The sequence below is a fragment of the Lagopus leucura genome, unplaced genomic scaffold (genome assembly GCF_019238085.1).
Source record: "Lagopus leucura isolate 7727_CA_CO unplaced genomic scaffold, USGS_WTPT01 Super-Scaffold_73, whole genome shotgun sequence".
NCBI lineage: Eukaryota > Metazoa > Chordata > Aves > Galliformes > Phasianidae > Lagopus > Lagopus leucura.
The window spans coordinates 69830503-69846704 of record NW_024962252.1 but is presented as its reverse complement, the minus strand read 5'-3'; the positions used below and the strand labels follow the sequence as shown (position 1 = coordinate 69846704).

Sequence of the window (16202 nt, the reverse complement as noted above, 5' to 3'; positions counted from 1 at the left end):
AAAAAAAAAAAAAAAAAAAAAAAGACCACAACCAAAGCAATTGATAAATCTGCCATTCTGATTGGATCATCTGTGAGGAATCAGGGCTGCTCAAGCTTCCTTGGGCCATATGCAGTTAATAACACCTGCATTGCACTGTTGGGCAGTGGCTTAGCAATGCAGGGTTGTGTGCAGGGCTGAGAATCCTCTCAGGGACTGAAATGTTACACCAGATCAGGTAGAATTACCTTGTTTAGCAAGTCAGAACTCTCAAGATGTCCTCTACTCTTTTGGTATCAGCTCTATTTCTTTAACACACATCTACTGGAGCAAAACACTTCATGTAAATTGCAGCAAGAAATCAGACTTTTAGAGCTGCAGGGGAACACCTAAAAACCAATGAGAGGGACATCAAAACACAAGGCAAATCTATTATTTTGTTTGAATAAAATTTCATAATGGCAGCTCCAATTTCTTTTTTTTCTTGACAGAGACGTTTGGCTGGCAAGTGGACGAATCCTTCTGTGTAGACAACTGCAGTTTCACTCCAGTACCCTGCCTAAAGAGAAGAACAAAAAGCCAACCCTGACCTTGGAACTGAGAAGTAGGCAGGTAGGTTTCAAAATAGCAAACATCAAGGGAGTGTCAAGGCTCTGATTTTACATGGAAGGCTTATAGCAGTCTTGACTAAAGGCAAAGGTTAACCTGTCTCCCTAGTTAGTGTCACCAACGCAGGATTGCAAAAATGATTCTGTGGGAAAGCTGTGGGAGGGCTTACAGTTTACCTGTGTCCAATAAAAAGACAAGAAATGCCAGATCTGCTGCCAGCTTCTGCTCCCCAAGGGAGGTTCCCACATGGATCAGCTTTAGAAACTCATAAAAAAGAGCTGTTTCTTTTTAAATGTCGCATTTTCAGATTTGAAGGTACTGATTTATTTTTGTTAAATACTCGTGTGCAAAGAGAGATTTAAAGATTTAAAAGTGCTTCAGTTAAAGCCTCTTTAAACCAGACTGCTTCAGTCTAAAATAACTTTGGTCGCTAGAGGGCCATGCCCATTTCTTTGGGACCAAGAAGTGCACTTGGGCTCCCATATCAGCTTTATCTTTTCCAGTCCTTTCAGTAAAAAAGGGCATGCCTCCCTCTGCTAGCTTCTCCTGTTCCACCGAGAGCCTGTGGCAGGATTTGAGTCTGCAGGCATTTACAACAGCACTTGTGTTTCTCTTCATTTGGTGCCATCGGTGTCCTGAGAAAATCCTTGCTTTCAATGTTTATACACCCCTCGTACACCAATCCAGGGTTAAATTTCTTCTACTCGGTTATAAATTCAAGATATGTTTTGTTTATTAGAGTGGAAAATGAAGATGCTGTTCCATCACTTCAACAATAAGGTAGCAGAAAGGGTGCAGTATGCTATCAATTGCACAATGCTATAGGAAGGCAATGCTTTTAATTGTATCGTACCCCAAAGAATAAAATAAGATCTCTGAGTTGCATCACTACAAAAGTTACTGCAGGACGCAAGGAATGTGCCGCATGCCATTAAGCAGAGGTGTTGGGAAAGAAGGCTATCTAATAATGCATGGATAATTCATTGCAGAGTATGAAAAACTCTGTGGTGAGTCTATGTGGAATAAAAAGGAAAGGCGGGCACCTACCTACCAGCTGCAGTTACTCAGCACTGTAAGCATGTGAGAACAAATGTTCCTGGAACAAAGCCCCCGCCTCTCAGAGCTGCAGTGTGTCTTATCCTGAATGTATGCAGAATATGGCTTTATAATCAGATGTTCCAAAAAGCCATACAGAGCTTTTGAATATGTGATAACCCAAACCGTTCAGAGTGGGAGAACAAATGATAGAATCATAGAATATCTGGAATTGGAAAGGACCCGTAAGGAGCACTGAGTGCAACTCCTGAAAAAGAAAGAAAAACGTGAAATTAAGAACTGCATTTCCTAAATTCCGTTCCACAGGGAGTTGCTTTCCACATAGTTGGTAATATATTCTTTTCTGGTAAGCCAGTTTTATGGAATTGAAGATGAAAAAAGTGAAGAACACAAAGTAGAACGCGTGCAAATATTGACATTCGGTGATAGGAAGGAAAGCCAAGGATTCTGAAATGCCTCACACTTCTAAAAATTGATGAATATGTGATATACATACATAGATGTATTCAGCCAAGTAATGGTAATATTTCTGCCTATTTTACTTATTTCTAAATTTGGGGATTACAAAAGAGCAGATGGGAGTTTATGACTCCTGTGAACCCCCCCCTCTTGTTTCTAAGTCATGTGTGTACGCTTTCCCATTCATACCCCCACTCTAAGAAATCTCTTACAAGAATAAATAAATGCAGACTTGACCCACAGAGGTAGAGCAGAGGTCATTCAACACATCCTGAAGTTGTCAGTTCTCAGACCGAACCTGAAATGTGTGCAGGAATGAAAAGATTGATAATCCTACAGTAGTGCAGTCAAATCCCAGCTTTCTTTTATGGAGACCAAACAGGAAAGCATAGGAGAAGAACACATTTCTCTGACAACACTGAACAACAACAAAATCTGCATCAGAACAGCATGTAATACACGTGACCACATTGTATATTAGAGATAAACAGCTAAAAGATGGTGCTCTTGGTAGGTTTCACAGGGCTCTGTCTTACCTGACATCTCACCAGCCATTTTGGTGACAACAGTCTAACGATTGAGATGTGGCCATAAGGTAAGCACTTAAAATACCTCCCTTAGGTGCACAGAAATAATTCACAGAATCATAGAATCTTTTGAGTTGAAAGGGACCTCTAAAGGTCATCTGAAGCTCCCAGAGTTGGACTGCAAATTCAAAGGCAGCTAAGAAATTACAAAGTGAGAAGATTAAGAAAATTCAGGCTGTACTGGAGAAGCAATCTGAGTTTCAGACATTCAGTGGGAGGTTAAAACATGGAAGGTAGTGGTGCTGAGAGAGACAGGAATTTGCCTGGTGAATGGCAAGTGTGGGATATATTAGCTATGCAGAATCATGAGGTCACAGAGAAGGAAATAAAACGTTTGAAAGTCTAATTTAAAACATTGTGTTCTGGCTCAGCCGCTTCACTACAATGCATATCCTAATAAGTTGCAGAGAGTTCCATGAAAATAATCCAGAAAATAATGAATGAGCCAGAAGGATGGAGTCTCCTACTGGGAAAAATCAAAGAGATCCCATCTATATTATTAAGCTAAAAGTAGCTACAGAGTCAGGAAAACGCTTTGGGACTTCTAGGGACTGTGCACCTGAGCAGACGTGGCTGACACCACTCAATCCTCACAGCAAAAGATTTGGCGGGAGGATGAGGGCAGTGATTTGGTAAGCACCTGAGGATAGCACTCCTGGAACTGCACGTGCAAGTATGCAGAGCAAAACACCAGGACATTGACTGTGAGGATGCAATGTGTTACTGCAACTGTGAGCACATGGACCACACAGCTCACCTGCTCTTTACCGTCTGCAATCTGCAGCAGTGGAGTGAACTGCAAAATTCTTTCGCCACCTTTCCCTCAACTACCTCATGAGTGCAACAACAGGTTCTAAATAGTCTTCAAACTTCATGTTTCTTGTATCTTACTTAAGCCATGTCATTCTAGAGAGAATTTGCACTAATGGGCTACATCTGCTTGCAGGCATGAACATACAGTTTCTCAGTCATGTGCTGTGGTTTACTGGCTTCAGTTGCCTACAGAACTGCTTGGTGGCCAGCCAGGCCTGGTTGCACAGCCACGTGCCTCTGTTCAGTGCATTTGAATGCTGTGTCAGTGTTCACACAGAATACCCATAAATACTTCTCTTCTTTCAGTTTGTACGCAGTCTGCTTTCATGCAGAGAGGGACTCAGATTGTCCAACACACTGGCAGACATCTTCTTTGCAGAAAAGATCCTAATGGATTTCTGGTGTCTGTGATTTTAGAATTGGGCACATTTTCCAAAATCTGCAGCTCAGAAATACGTCCTATCAAAGAGGTTTTCTGAGAATTGCCTCAAGAATTATAAACTATTTGCTTTTGTTCAGTCTGTAGAAAACAGAAGGTTAGCCCTCAGACCACTGTAACCCCACAGACTGAGTTTAGATTGAGTAGCTGGCACACGTACCATTTGCTGTGAGGATAGACAGACAAAAACACAGCATGTAATGCAGAGCCAGCAAGTTCTCCTCATTTTATCAAGCTGGACAGTTCAGCAGCATGCAGGGCCAGTAAATGGACTTTGAGAAATACTAAAGAACCAAGTGGTCCTTTAGTGCAGGAATACGTGCAGTGAAGCATACTTTGTCACTCTTGACATACTTCCAGCACCCCCAGGGGACTGTTTGCAAAGTCTGCGTAGAGCCCAGCATTGGTTTACGTCGCAGTGGAACCTTACTTACAGAGACAACTCTCTCCTCTTTTCTGAATTTCTGAGATGGAATCAATGTGTCCTGAGTGAACTGAGAATCAGTTATTTAAGGCTTTACTTCAGCAACACCATCTTATCTTGCAACTTGTAAGAACTTGCTTGACTCATGGAAAGTAATGAGATGAAGATACTATTTTCTCTGTACAGCTGAACATGCGCAGAATGGATAAAGGACAAAGGCCACAGTCCAATATTCTCTCACCTCCTCCTGTAGAGCACAGTGCCTGCAGCTGCCCTAGGTGGTTTAGATGGCTTTTCTAAATTCGGGGTTCTCCACAAAGAGACTTCCAAGATGTGGCACACAATTTTCACAGGAGGTTTTTAAAGGAAACAAAAACCAAACACCTTATGTATCTCCAGTAGCAGATTCAAAGTCTCCATTGTACCAGCTCTTATCTGAAGAGGAATAAGTATTTCCATGTCAGCAGCTGCTGTGTGAGGGGAGGACAGGGATATCTGACCGTTGATAACCTGGCCACCAGAGAAGCATATTTATAAAAGTCTTTGCTCATTAGTAACTTCCTGAACATTAGGTAAGTTCTTTCACAACAGCAGTTACAGCCAGTCAACAGAACCTCACTGCTACATCTGGTGTGTTCAACTGCTCCTCTCAAACTGCCTGCAGCAGCAAGCCAGGTGGTGCAGCACCCTGCACTTGTAGCTCAGCATGGTAGAAAAAGAGAAGGAGAGAGGATAAAATGAAGCACAAAGTGTTGGTGAAATCTGATGTACTCTAGGAAACTGAGTGGCTTACGCTGAGGGCATGCAGTAGGTGGGCAGGGGCAAAAGATGGTATTTTGGTGAAGAGAGTTACAAGGACAGGAAGGTAGAAGATCACAGAATCACAGAATGTCAGGGACAGGAAGGGAGCTTGAAAGATCATCTAGTCCAGTCTCTCTGCTGGAGCAGGAACACCTAGACCAGGTCGTGCAGATCTGGGGTAGTGCAGCAGTTTGTGGGAGTGGGACCTGCAGAAATATGTGCATCTGGGGATCTGATGAAGGGAAGGAAAACTCTAAGAGAGGAGAGGCAGGCAAGGATGGAAACGTACAACAAATTAAAATTCGAGACCTCCCTGCTCCAGTTCAGCCTTTTACAAGTTATCTGCAATCGAAAGCTCAGTGTGCTTTTCATCGAACAGCGTCTGCCGCTGCCCACACAGAAACCACACCGGCACGAGAGGCTTACAAAACACAAACAGAATGAGACAGAGCGGCTCCTTGCTGGCCTCACAAACTGTGTCCGAGCTCCCTCTAGCGAGTTGTGTTGTTTTTCGACGCCCGGGGATCGCTGCCAGCTGCCGTGTACTTGCGGACTGAACAGCTAAATTTACATACATGCATATACATATGTATATTTTTTAATAAGCGGACAAAGGGTCTTTGTACCTGTCCAGTACATTTGCTACGAATTCTACTTCACAAAGCTAAGTTCGTTTTTTCAGAAGTTGCTAGAGAAGTAAAAAGGAGAACAAATACAGTTTTAATGGCATTAGAAACAAGTTGAGACTAGACTGCTTCCAAAGCTCCTGTAAAACAAAAGCAGTAGCTTTATATCACTTCCTACTTTAGATAGCATAACTATTTTCTGAAGTAGCATTTCTGGAAGGGGAGGTGAAAGAGGGCTTTTGCCATGGTGGTTAAGGAACAAGCACTAGAAATGGGTCTGGTGTATAAATCATTTCCCTTGGCATCGTATAAATCAGGAAAACGGCTGAACCTCTAACTTTTTGTAAAAGTCAAACTGCTCAGCTGCTCAGTTTTCTGAACTGATGAATGAATTCTGAAACATTGCCACTGTGAGCCTAAAAGGGAAAGACTACCACTCATTTAAGTGCCAGAATATGAGGTATTTTCCCATGAACTATGAACTGTTGCTTCAGCTCTTTCACACGTGCACACACCTCTACCTGTGTTTGTTTTCAAAATGGGGAAGGGGGGGGAGGAATAGGAATATTTTAACCAGAACAACTCTCAGCTATCTAGTGGTCAGTGTAAGCACGATCTCCAGCTCTGCTGCTGTTTTGCAGAGGAGTTGTACACAGCCTAATTCACTTGGCACTGACTTGGCACAAGGTTGAGCACTTTGCCTCGTTTGTATCCACTCTTGTAGGCTACTTTTTTTTTTTCTTTTTTTCCCCCTCTTGTAGACTACTTTTACAGCGTTGCTGTTAGTGTTTCCTGATGTTGCTATTCCTTCGCTTGTTCCCAATTCTGCTACGCCCATGGGACCACGTTTCTCTGCACCACTCAGCCACAACACCAAACTAAGTGCTGTTCATATACTGATCCTCTTCAGGAGTCTCGTGCCACTAAATAAATCCTTACCTCTGAGATATATGCCACGGACAGTATTCTACAGTCCTAGCTCTTCTACAGCAGAGAAATAATTCCCTTACAGCTCTGCCTGGACTTCTGTTCCAAAGATCTCAAATCTAGGTGCAAGTTTAGTAGTGGGCACACCAGCAAGCCATGAAGTTGCCGTGAGCACAGTGAGAGGCTGTAAGCACATCTGACAGGGGAAAGCTCAAGCTGCAGGGGAAGTTAATTGGCCCAAGTGAGGAAGAGAACAAAGAGCTGGAGCTATGCGTGTAACAGTACAGAGCAGTAACGTTTCCCTGCCCACCGTATCAGGCTCATGACAGGTTCACCCACAGGAGGGTTGCGCATTTGTTTTTACAGAAGATCTCAGGCGGAGATGAAGCAGCCAGAGGCTGGGTTAGCAGGAACCACAGCAGTCTCTTCCTCTCCTGTGCAGGTAGCCTGGAGAAGTATGGTCAGACTCCATATCAGAGGAAGCATGTAATGCTGAAACCTTCGGCCTGCGGCAACGAAAGCACAAAGAGGTGTGAAACCAAGTTAATGGCAGCACACCAAGCCCTGTTTAAAAACAACACGTCATTTAAACAAAGTGAAGGACCTGAAGTTAGAGCATTGTTCCATTTCATTGTATACCTAACATCAGTACCTCCCAGAAGAAGAAAGGTTATCTCTAATGATCACTGGCTTAAGTCTTACAATGGTTCCATGCCCTTGGTAAACATTAAGAGTTCTAATTGTACTATTTGCTCCCTTTTTTTTTCCTCTTCATTTTATTAAAAATCAATCTTGTCTCTAAGAACTGATAACAAGGTCCAGTCGGTGAACCTGAAGCTGAAACTAGGACATTCTAGCTTAAAAATAACTCATTAGGATTTAGGCAGGTAAGTCACCTCTGAAAGCAGGCCATAGATACTCACGATTACCAGTTAAAAACAGATGCTAAACTTGCATGTCTGCTTCAGAGAGTATTACAGATAACCTGAAGGTTACTCTCAGGCATTAATGAGCTGCACTGGTGAGCATGGATTTTTGCACTGAAAACCTGGAGCAGAGAAATTGCTCAGCATCACTTAGATCTGAGGAATGGCCCTGTGCTCTTATCAACTATTGTATACCTAGGGTCAGGCCCATGGTGCTGTCCTGCTTTCAATGTAAGCAGGAAGAGAATAGAAAAAGAACTCAATGGAAGACAACAAAGATGATAAAGGGCCAGGAACGTTTCCCTTATGAAGAAAAGCTGAGAGACCTGGGTCTGTTCAGCCTGGAGAAGAGTGAAAGAGGATCTCATCACTGTTTCTAAATAACTAAGTGTGAGAATCAAGTCCACGGGGTTGGACGCTTTTTGGTGGTGCACAGCAACAGAACAAGGGGCAATGGGCAGAAACTGGAAGACAGGAAGCTGCACACCAACACCAAGAGGAATTTCGTTACTCTGAGGGTGACAGAGCACTGGAACAGGCTGCGCAGAGAGGCTGTGGAATCTTCTTCTCCTGAGATGTTCCAGACCCAGCTGGATGCTTTCCTGTGTGGCTTGCTGTAGAGAACTGCTTTAGCAGGGGGTTGGACGCAATGATCTCCAGAGGTCCCTTTCAATCCTTGTGATTCTGTGAAAAATCCAAAGAAGGGCAAAGTGGAGTGAAAAGTTCTATTTTGGAAGCAGAAGTCTGGGAAAATCTTACTGTGCAGAGGTCAACGTCTGTTTTTACATAAAAAATCAGAATGCTCATTTGGTTTTGAAGTGCTTAAGTCTGTTTAAAACTAAATGTTTTACTCCTTGTCAGTGGTCTTTGAGATGATGGTTAGCTTTCATTGGTCTGATTTCTCAGTACTCATCCCTCTCAAAGCATCAACCCATATGCATGCCTCGTTCTCTCTCTTGGAGAGGCAGCAGAGCTGAGGGAAGGAAGGAAAGTGGCAATAATAATTTCTGCCGAAAATAAGACTGAAGATGAATGTCCATGCAATTAGCCTAAGCGTGATGAGAGGGCACAGCTTTTGTAGCTGGCCTCTTGCTTAAGGCAGATTGTCCTGAAATTTTCACTCCATCTTACTCCAGATCCTTGCAGCCATCCAGCTGAGGTCACTCCCTCTCACCCCATCCTCCACTTGTATTCTCTTCTAATTTGCTCTCTCTTTGCATTCTCTCTGGTGCACTGGGGGTGCCACCTTTAGAGACAGAACATCACTACACACCCTCAAGCTATTACCCATATTCTGCATCACACTGCTGATGAACATGGTGGGAGAGAGCAATTCCTCACTTTGGCAGCAAATCACTGAGGATTCATTTTGATTCTGCACAACTACCTCCAGATACTGGAAGCTCAACATCTTAGCTGCAAATAACTATCTAATACTTCTATGTGCGTGGCACACATTTCTATCCCTGTTCCAAGGATAGAATATTTTTATAAAATCAAGTCAGATTCTAGTAAGAATATACATCCATTAATTGAGACTACAAAAATACTGTCTGGCCTGGGATAAAGCACAAAGTGCTGAAAATACAACACAGAGAGGAAGCCTTCAGCTCTGATCCCAGTGGTACAGCTGATTGCGTAAATGTCTGAAATTGCAGCTAACATTTGGTAATTGCTCAACAGCATTCTGGGTGGCAAAAAGGGTATCTCTGAAAACCCTTACAAATAGAGCCCACAAAGAGCCACTCTCTCATTTGAATCCAGAAGCTGCATCTGCAGCGCTTTCCACTTGGTTCCCTCCCACTTCCCTTGCTCTCTCAAGGCTGAGCCAGCTCCCCTGGCAAGCCAGCTGCCTCTCCCCACATCCCCGTGGCTCCCTTGGCAGCCAGGCAGAGCAGCCACAGGCTCTGCTGGATAGGGATGCACAAAGGTCTCCATGGACTCTTTTGCAATACATGCCTTGGAGGGGAAACAGCAGAAATATTTATGGTGAGCATGTTATTACAGCCCTCATTGTTAATCCCTGAGCAGCTCCAGGAATGTTGCTCTGCTGATTTTGCCACCCTAGAAACCTTCTGGAGGCACTTCAAGTGTATGTCCAAGAGTCTTCCAAACTTCTAACCTTGGATTTGCAGCCAGATCCCAAGTACCATCAAATACTGCTGAAATTGCCTTAAATCTGCTGGAATACATAACCAGCAACATTTTAGTTTTCCTTACCTACACCAGAGTTTTATGTCAGCTCACCTGTCCAGGAAATTAGTCACACACGGATGGAGCCAGGGTGAATTCCCACGATAGGTGGAACCAGAAAAGCCACAGCCATCTCCCTCAGAGCTCTTATTCAAGGAAGGCTGGATCCAGGTCCTCCCCAGAAACCTGCTAGAAGCCAGGTGAGCTGCTTTGAGAAACTTTGCAGGAACTGATTGCTCCTCCCAGGACTGCTGAAGTGAGAGCAAGGGAGGAAGAATCAGTCACCTGGAGGGGATGGCAGGACAGGCAGGAGACTACACAGATCGCTCAGTTAACTTGCTTTTCTATCTTCTTCTACTTTTTGAAAAGGACACTCATTCTGCTCAGTGTAGCAGAACCAATTACACAACACAGGTTTCTGATCTCTAATTACAGTGAATGCATTTGCCTCATTACTGCCGGAGGGAAAGAAACATGCAATGAAGCCACAGTATCTGTGACAGCAATGCCATGTGCCACGCTGATCAAAATCTAGTTCACTGCTGAATTTCAGTGTTGCCCTTCTGCATAGTAATTATGCCTTACAATTAAAAAAGACTCACCATCAAGGCTATATACAAACAAAATATTTTCATATGAAGCAAGGAACTCAGTTAGCAAAACATTGTAACATTTATTAATAATCTATGGCAAATATTTTCAAAAAGTCTAATTATTTTAAGGGCCAAAGGATAAAACTTCTGTGAGAACAAATAGTCTCATCTTTTACAACTGAAACTAGGTCAACAGCAAACTGAATTATCCAGCCAGCTTGAACAAACAAATTGCAGCAAAATTAAAAGCTGCTATCAAATTAGATCCCCACCCTCTCTTGATAGTCAAAGTGGAAAAAAAACCTAAACAACAGTAATATCAGAATGTCATTCTCGTGAGAAGGAATTAGGGACTGTCATGTTGCTTTCCAATTTCTGAACTAGAAAGAGAAGTTTTACTTCAGAACAACGAGGCAGAGAAACAGCAGGAAAGTTATAGCAGCAGGGTGTGGAATTCTTTCATTTGCCTTTTACTGAAAAAGACTGCTTGAAATAAATTCATGCTGGTGTCAAACCACAGTGAATCAAGAGCCACAAAGCATTTTAGCAGTTCTAGGTTGGTGTCTACTCTATTGGGAATGAAATTCCTCTAGAAGACTGCCTTGCAGGAGTAAGAGGGCAAAGAAGAACCTTTGTGGGTCAGAAAGATGGAGCTTGAGGCTGCTCTTGAGCTGTTATTCCCTGTAGGTATGAGGGGGGCAGGAGCAGAGAGAGCAGACTTTGCTCTCCCTGCTCAGTGGCTCTGCTTTACAGAGATATATAAGGATCTATAAGAAGTGAAACATATAGAGAAGCCTTGTGGTACCAAGTACAGAAGGCTCATACATTGCCAAACAGTATGACACCTCGTGCTTTAAGCACTGATTATAATAGAAATAAAAGTAATAGCTCCAAAATTAGAAGATTATCAGTAACAAACCCATGCAGGACTTCCTGGGTGAGAACAGCTGTGAGAATATCAAAATCTGGCTTAGCCATAGCTAGGGATGATGTGACAGAGTCCGAAGGCTTTTTCTCAGTCAGTTATGATGTTTTGGAAGAAAGTGGGCTAACACTCAAAACGTTCTAGTTTGGCTCAGACTGCAAACCTTGAAGTAATGCAGCTCTGTGGCAGCTTTTCTGAAGAGCACTATTTAATAAGGTTGTAAAGTCAGTGACTTAATAAGCCTGCTTGTACTTTATGACTTGGGCTTTCAGTACCTATGTGTTTCTTTAATTACATTAGCATATCCTGTTGTCCTTAAGGATTCCTGCTCATGCAGTTACTGGGAATCTGTTCAGTGTTTTCACGTTTGCTACTCAGTGCATGAATCCAGGTCTCAGGTATTAACTAAGTGCCTCCTCTCCAGCAGCTTATGAAACTGTTCTCTTGAAGTGATGCGTTAGCACTCATCTTATTGCAGTGCTTGAAGTCCTTCCTGTAACCTTATAAAGGACACAAAGATTAGAATACTTGATCTCTGCCAATGAGCTTGCAAAATATTTTGAGAAAAAGCTGCTCTACAGTTTGCATTGAAGTAGTGCAAGTTGGGTCAAATGCAGGTACAGGCTGTTAATTTGCTTGTTTGGAGCTGATTTTGAACTTCCAATATAATTTCAGTGGAAATTTGCAGTAGATCTACATCAAACTATTCCTGAGGAGGAGAACTCGGAAGGAAGCAAATAAGATTGTAATGATAACGTGAAGGCCTGGTATCATTAAAAGGCTAGTCTATCAGTACATTTCATGAAAAAGCCAATGTTTCTTGCAGAAACAGCAGCAATAGGAGTCTCATTTTTAATTTCTTTTTTTCAGAATGAAATATTTGAAATGAACATCCAATGAGAAACAAGAAATAGCTTGAAAAAAGGGCAGTAGTTACATCCCCCTCTCTCTCCTCATTATGTTTTAAGTAAACAAGCAGCAGTGAGCATTCCTGCACAAGGAAAATTCCAATCATAGAACCTATTTTCATCGATTTACATGACCTATGCATTCCCTCCCCCTAATAGAGTTCTGTTTGTTTAGTTCTGGCTTTGTTTTTAAGCATTTACATTACCATGCCTTTGGAAATGGAGGCTAGTGCTGAAAAGCAGTATTTCAGTGAGGTGAGCTCAGATGAGCACTTCAGAATATGAAGACTGATTGGATTATTCATCTGCCATGTTCATTTCTGGTTTGCCTGTGTGTGATAGAGATGAGCAGCACTAAATGCTGGCTCCTCTCTATTTATTACTCCCAGTATCTACTGAATTAACATGCATGAGTCCCAAAATAAGCACACAGCAGTGCCTTGCCTGCCTCCTGTGGCCCAATTCCTTCAAAGTTTTGCTAAGTGGCTATGATGGTATCATTCTACTCTGCCTCCACTGGCATACATGTTTAGAAAGAGTTCAGCAAAAGCTGCAACCTCAGCCTTCTCCACAAAAGCCCACCAGAAAAATCACTTGTAAATGGGGCAGCACACAGCAGCAGAGGGCAAGATGCCTGAATTTTCCTCTAGTTAGGGCCACTTTCACAGCTAACATCTATGATAGTGAGATGCAGATGGAGGTGGCTGCTCTGGAGCACTGAAACCCACCTCTAGCTCTCTAAAGAAAGATCCAGCTGTCCTTCTTGCACGCAGAGTGCTAAATATGGCAAAGCTGCAACCTTCAGCAATATCACAAGAAGAAATATAAACCCAACAAAATACAAAAATACAGTTTTTGAAATATATTCAATCATTTATAAAAATAATTCCGTGAGGTTTCACTGATTGTTTTGCATAATAGAGCCCTTAATAAGCTTTTATTTCAGACACTAATTTCTTCGTCATTCCAATTTGAAAACATGCTGATTGAAATAATACTGAAGCTGCTCTTTTGCATAATTATACACAACTGCTCAAAATTGTTGGTTTCAAAGTCTTCAGACCCCAAACATCAAGTACACCAACAGGCAAACACTGGTGGAAAAAGATGTGAAAATGTAGGCAAGCAGTCCTCCAGTAGCTTAACCCACAACAGCCAACTATCGCAGAAGGTACTGTGTTATGTGATAACAGATTTTGAATAACTGTAGCATATATTCTGAATACTTAGCAGCTACTTCTATTGTGAAAACAGAGATAAGTAAACATTACAAATAAATTTACCAAGGACTTAAAGAATAGTAAATTCTCCTGTGTTTGGATCAGAAGCCATTCTTTCATTGAGCTTGCCTTTTCCTTTATGTCATCCAGTTTGTTTTGTCTCTGTTTTATCTTCAGTGTTTTTTGGTGTATAGATGATAATGATCCAGAGAATCTAAATTACAAATATATCTAAATTACAGGACCTCACTGTCAGTCCTAACAGTCATCCTAACCTGAATGAATGCTATAGCATTGGAGATGGATTTTTCTGGATTCTCTCTCGAAAGCTGTAGTACAAAGACTTTCAGAATTCATCTGGACATACTGCTCACAGTCTGCTTATTTTTCGGATGCCACTGGTAATACTGAGATTGTTAAAAGCTTTGTCCCAGGCAGATAGAGCCAATCAGGAAGGACGGGCAGTCTGGGTACTGCAGATACCAGCCACCTGAATCCATCAAGCAAATGCTTTTACCTCTTACTCCCATAGGGAAATGCTAAGATGCAAAAGCCATTTATACTTCTATATTCTTTCTGTCAGGTTGCCTCACTGTAAAATCTCACAGTGTTATTATAATGCTGAAAAAAAATCACAAAAAACAAACAAACAAAAAAAAAAAAACAAAAAAACCCTCCAAAACCAAACAGGTGCAGTTTTGACATCTAACAACACAACACAAAAAATGCCAGTGATATGAAAGTGTACCTTTGTGTTTTCTTTCCTACAGCCTTCCTGAAACAGCTATCACATTATTTGAAAACTCCAAAAAGAATGAAGAGTTCTTTTCTTTTTTCTTTCCTTTTTTTTTCCTTTTCCCTCAGATGTGGGGTTCTTTGCAAATGTGTCCTGTGTTGTTACAAGTAATATTCCAGTCAGAACCATAACTGATTATTTGTAGATATCACCTAAAATATTTTACTTACAAACTTACCATGACCCCACTCACAGCTTCACTGCCAGAGAGCATCAGAAAATATTTCTACCCATTACATAGGCATGTAGTGAAACTCAGGATTAAGTGATGTGCTTAAGACTATGTAAGAAATTTATGAGATAGCAGGCAACTAAATCAGTCTCCCAAGGTCCAGTTTTGTGCCTCCTAAAATCTTTTCTTCTTTTCCAGCTTACAAGTCCACGTCATCACTTCAACCACTTCCATCTCAGTTGTGCTGTATTTCTTTTTAAATAAATAGCATTCTCCCCAAGTTAGCAGGTTGGAACAGGACGTGGTGGCTGAGAAGTAAACCTGTGCTTTGTAAAGAGATAGCTCACTGTCCATAGACAAGCACAAAACACCTCCCTTATATCAAAGTCAGCTACTCAAAAAGTGTCTTCACTGAACACAAGAGAAACAACTCAGTTGCCAGAGTTACTGTTATGCCCTGCTTCCTTCCCTCCACTGCAGTAACCGGTTCAGTATCATTTCAACCATGCTTACAGCCAAAGTTTGGACAGCAGCTTTGCCCCATTGACGGGACATGCAGACTCATTAAACATCGTGTTTTACTTTTGGACCCATTAGTCATAGAATCATGGAATCATAGAATCATAGAATCAGAAGGTTGGAAACGACCTGCAAGATCATCTAGTCCAACCGTCCTCCCATTACCATTGCTACCACAAACTAAACCAGATCTCACAGCTCCTCATCCAGATGCCTCTTGAACACCGCCAGGGACGGCGACTCCACCACCTCCCTGGGCAGCCATTCCAGTGCCTGACCACTCTCTGAGAGAAAAAGTTCTTCTTATGTCTAATCTAAGCCTCCTCTGGTGCAGCTTGCAGCCATTTCCTTGGGTCCTGTTTGCTGCCTGGGAGAAGAGGCCAAACCCCTCCTCATCACGACCTCCTGTCAAAAAGTTATAAAGTGCAATGAACCTCCTCTGAGCCTCCTCTTCTCCAGACTGAACCATCCCGGCTCCCTCAGCCGCTCCTCATAAGACTTGTGCTCCACATCCCTCACCAGCTTCATTGCCATTCTCTGCCCTTTCTTGAAGTGAGGGGCCCAAAACCAAACACAGTGCTTGAGGTGCTAAGTACAAGGGGAAAGCAGCTGACTCCTCTTCTCCTTGTTGCACTTTCGTTTTGTGGCTTTTGCTCACATAACTCCATGTGTCTCTCAGTATCAGTTATATTCCATTTCTGAAATCCAATGGAAAGAGATCATCAAACTGCAGCTGGACAATAAGCCCAAAGTGCTACGGGATGTACAGCATACCTAAAAATAATAGCTTTCTGTTTGCCCTTGCAGTGCTAATATCGGAAAGTCCTTATTCTGGCAAAACCACAGTGGATGCACAGCAGATAAAGAAACAAGGGACCGTCCACTCCTCTTGTCTTGGTGCCATTTCTGTTCAAGTCACTTAAGGCCATCACAAGTCAGGACCGCAAGATTTGTCTCCTTGGAGGTACAAACAGCACGCATCCAGCTTTCAGAGTGGTTGCTGAGCCTCTGGTCAAGTCTTGTGTGAGATGTCTCTAATTTCCCCTGAGTCAAGATGCTCAGATGGGTCTTCTCACAGAATGTCACTGATACCTGGAAGGAGTCTAAGGGAAAATATTTCTTCATACAAACAAGGAGCTACCTGGAGAGAGCAATATGAAGTAAATGCAAACAGTAACATATAAGGCATTCACACAGCTTTTCAAACACAAGCAGCTTCCTGCAGTGAAT

General features: G+C 42.4%; 1 long non-coding RNA gene across 2 annotated transcripts in view; it reads left to right on the top strand.

Annotated features, from left to right (window-relative positions):
- LOC122184120 overlaps positions 1–16202 on the top strand; it is a 32531-nt gene that overhangs the window by 1607 nt on the left and 14722 nt on the right. The window contains exons 2-3 of one of the 2 annotated variants that reach the window (XR_006180486.1): positions 471–591; positions 15780–15936. This is a non-coding gene — a long non-coding RNA (uncharacterized LOC122184120). The remainder of the gene's footprint in view (positions 1–470; positions 592–15779; positions 15937–16202) is intronic. The other variant, XR_006180488.1, reaches the window with a different exon arrangement.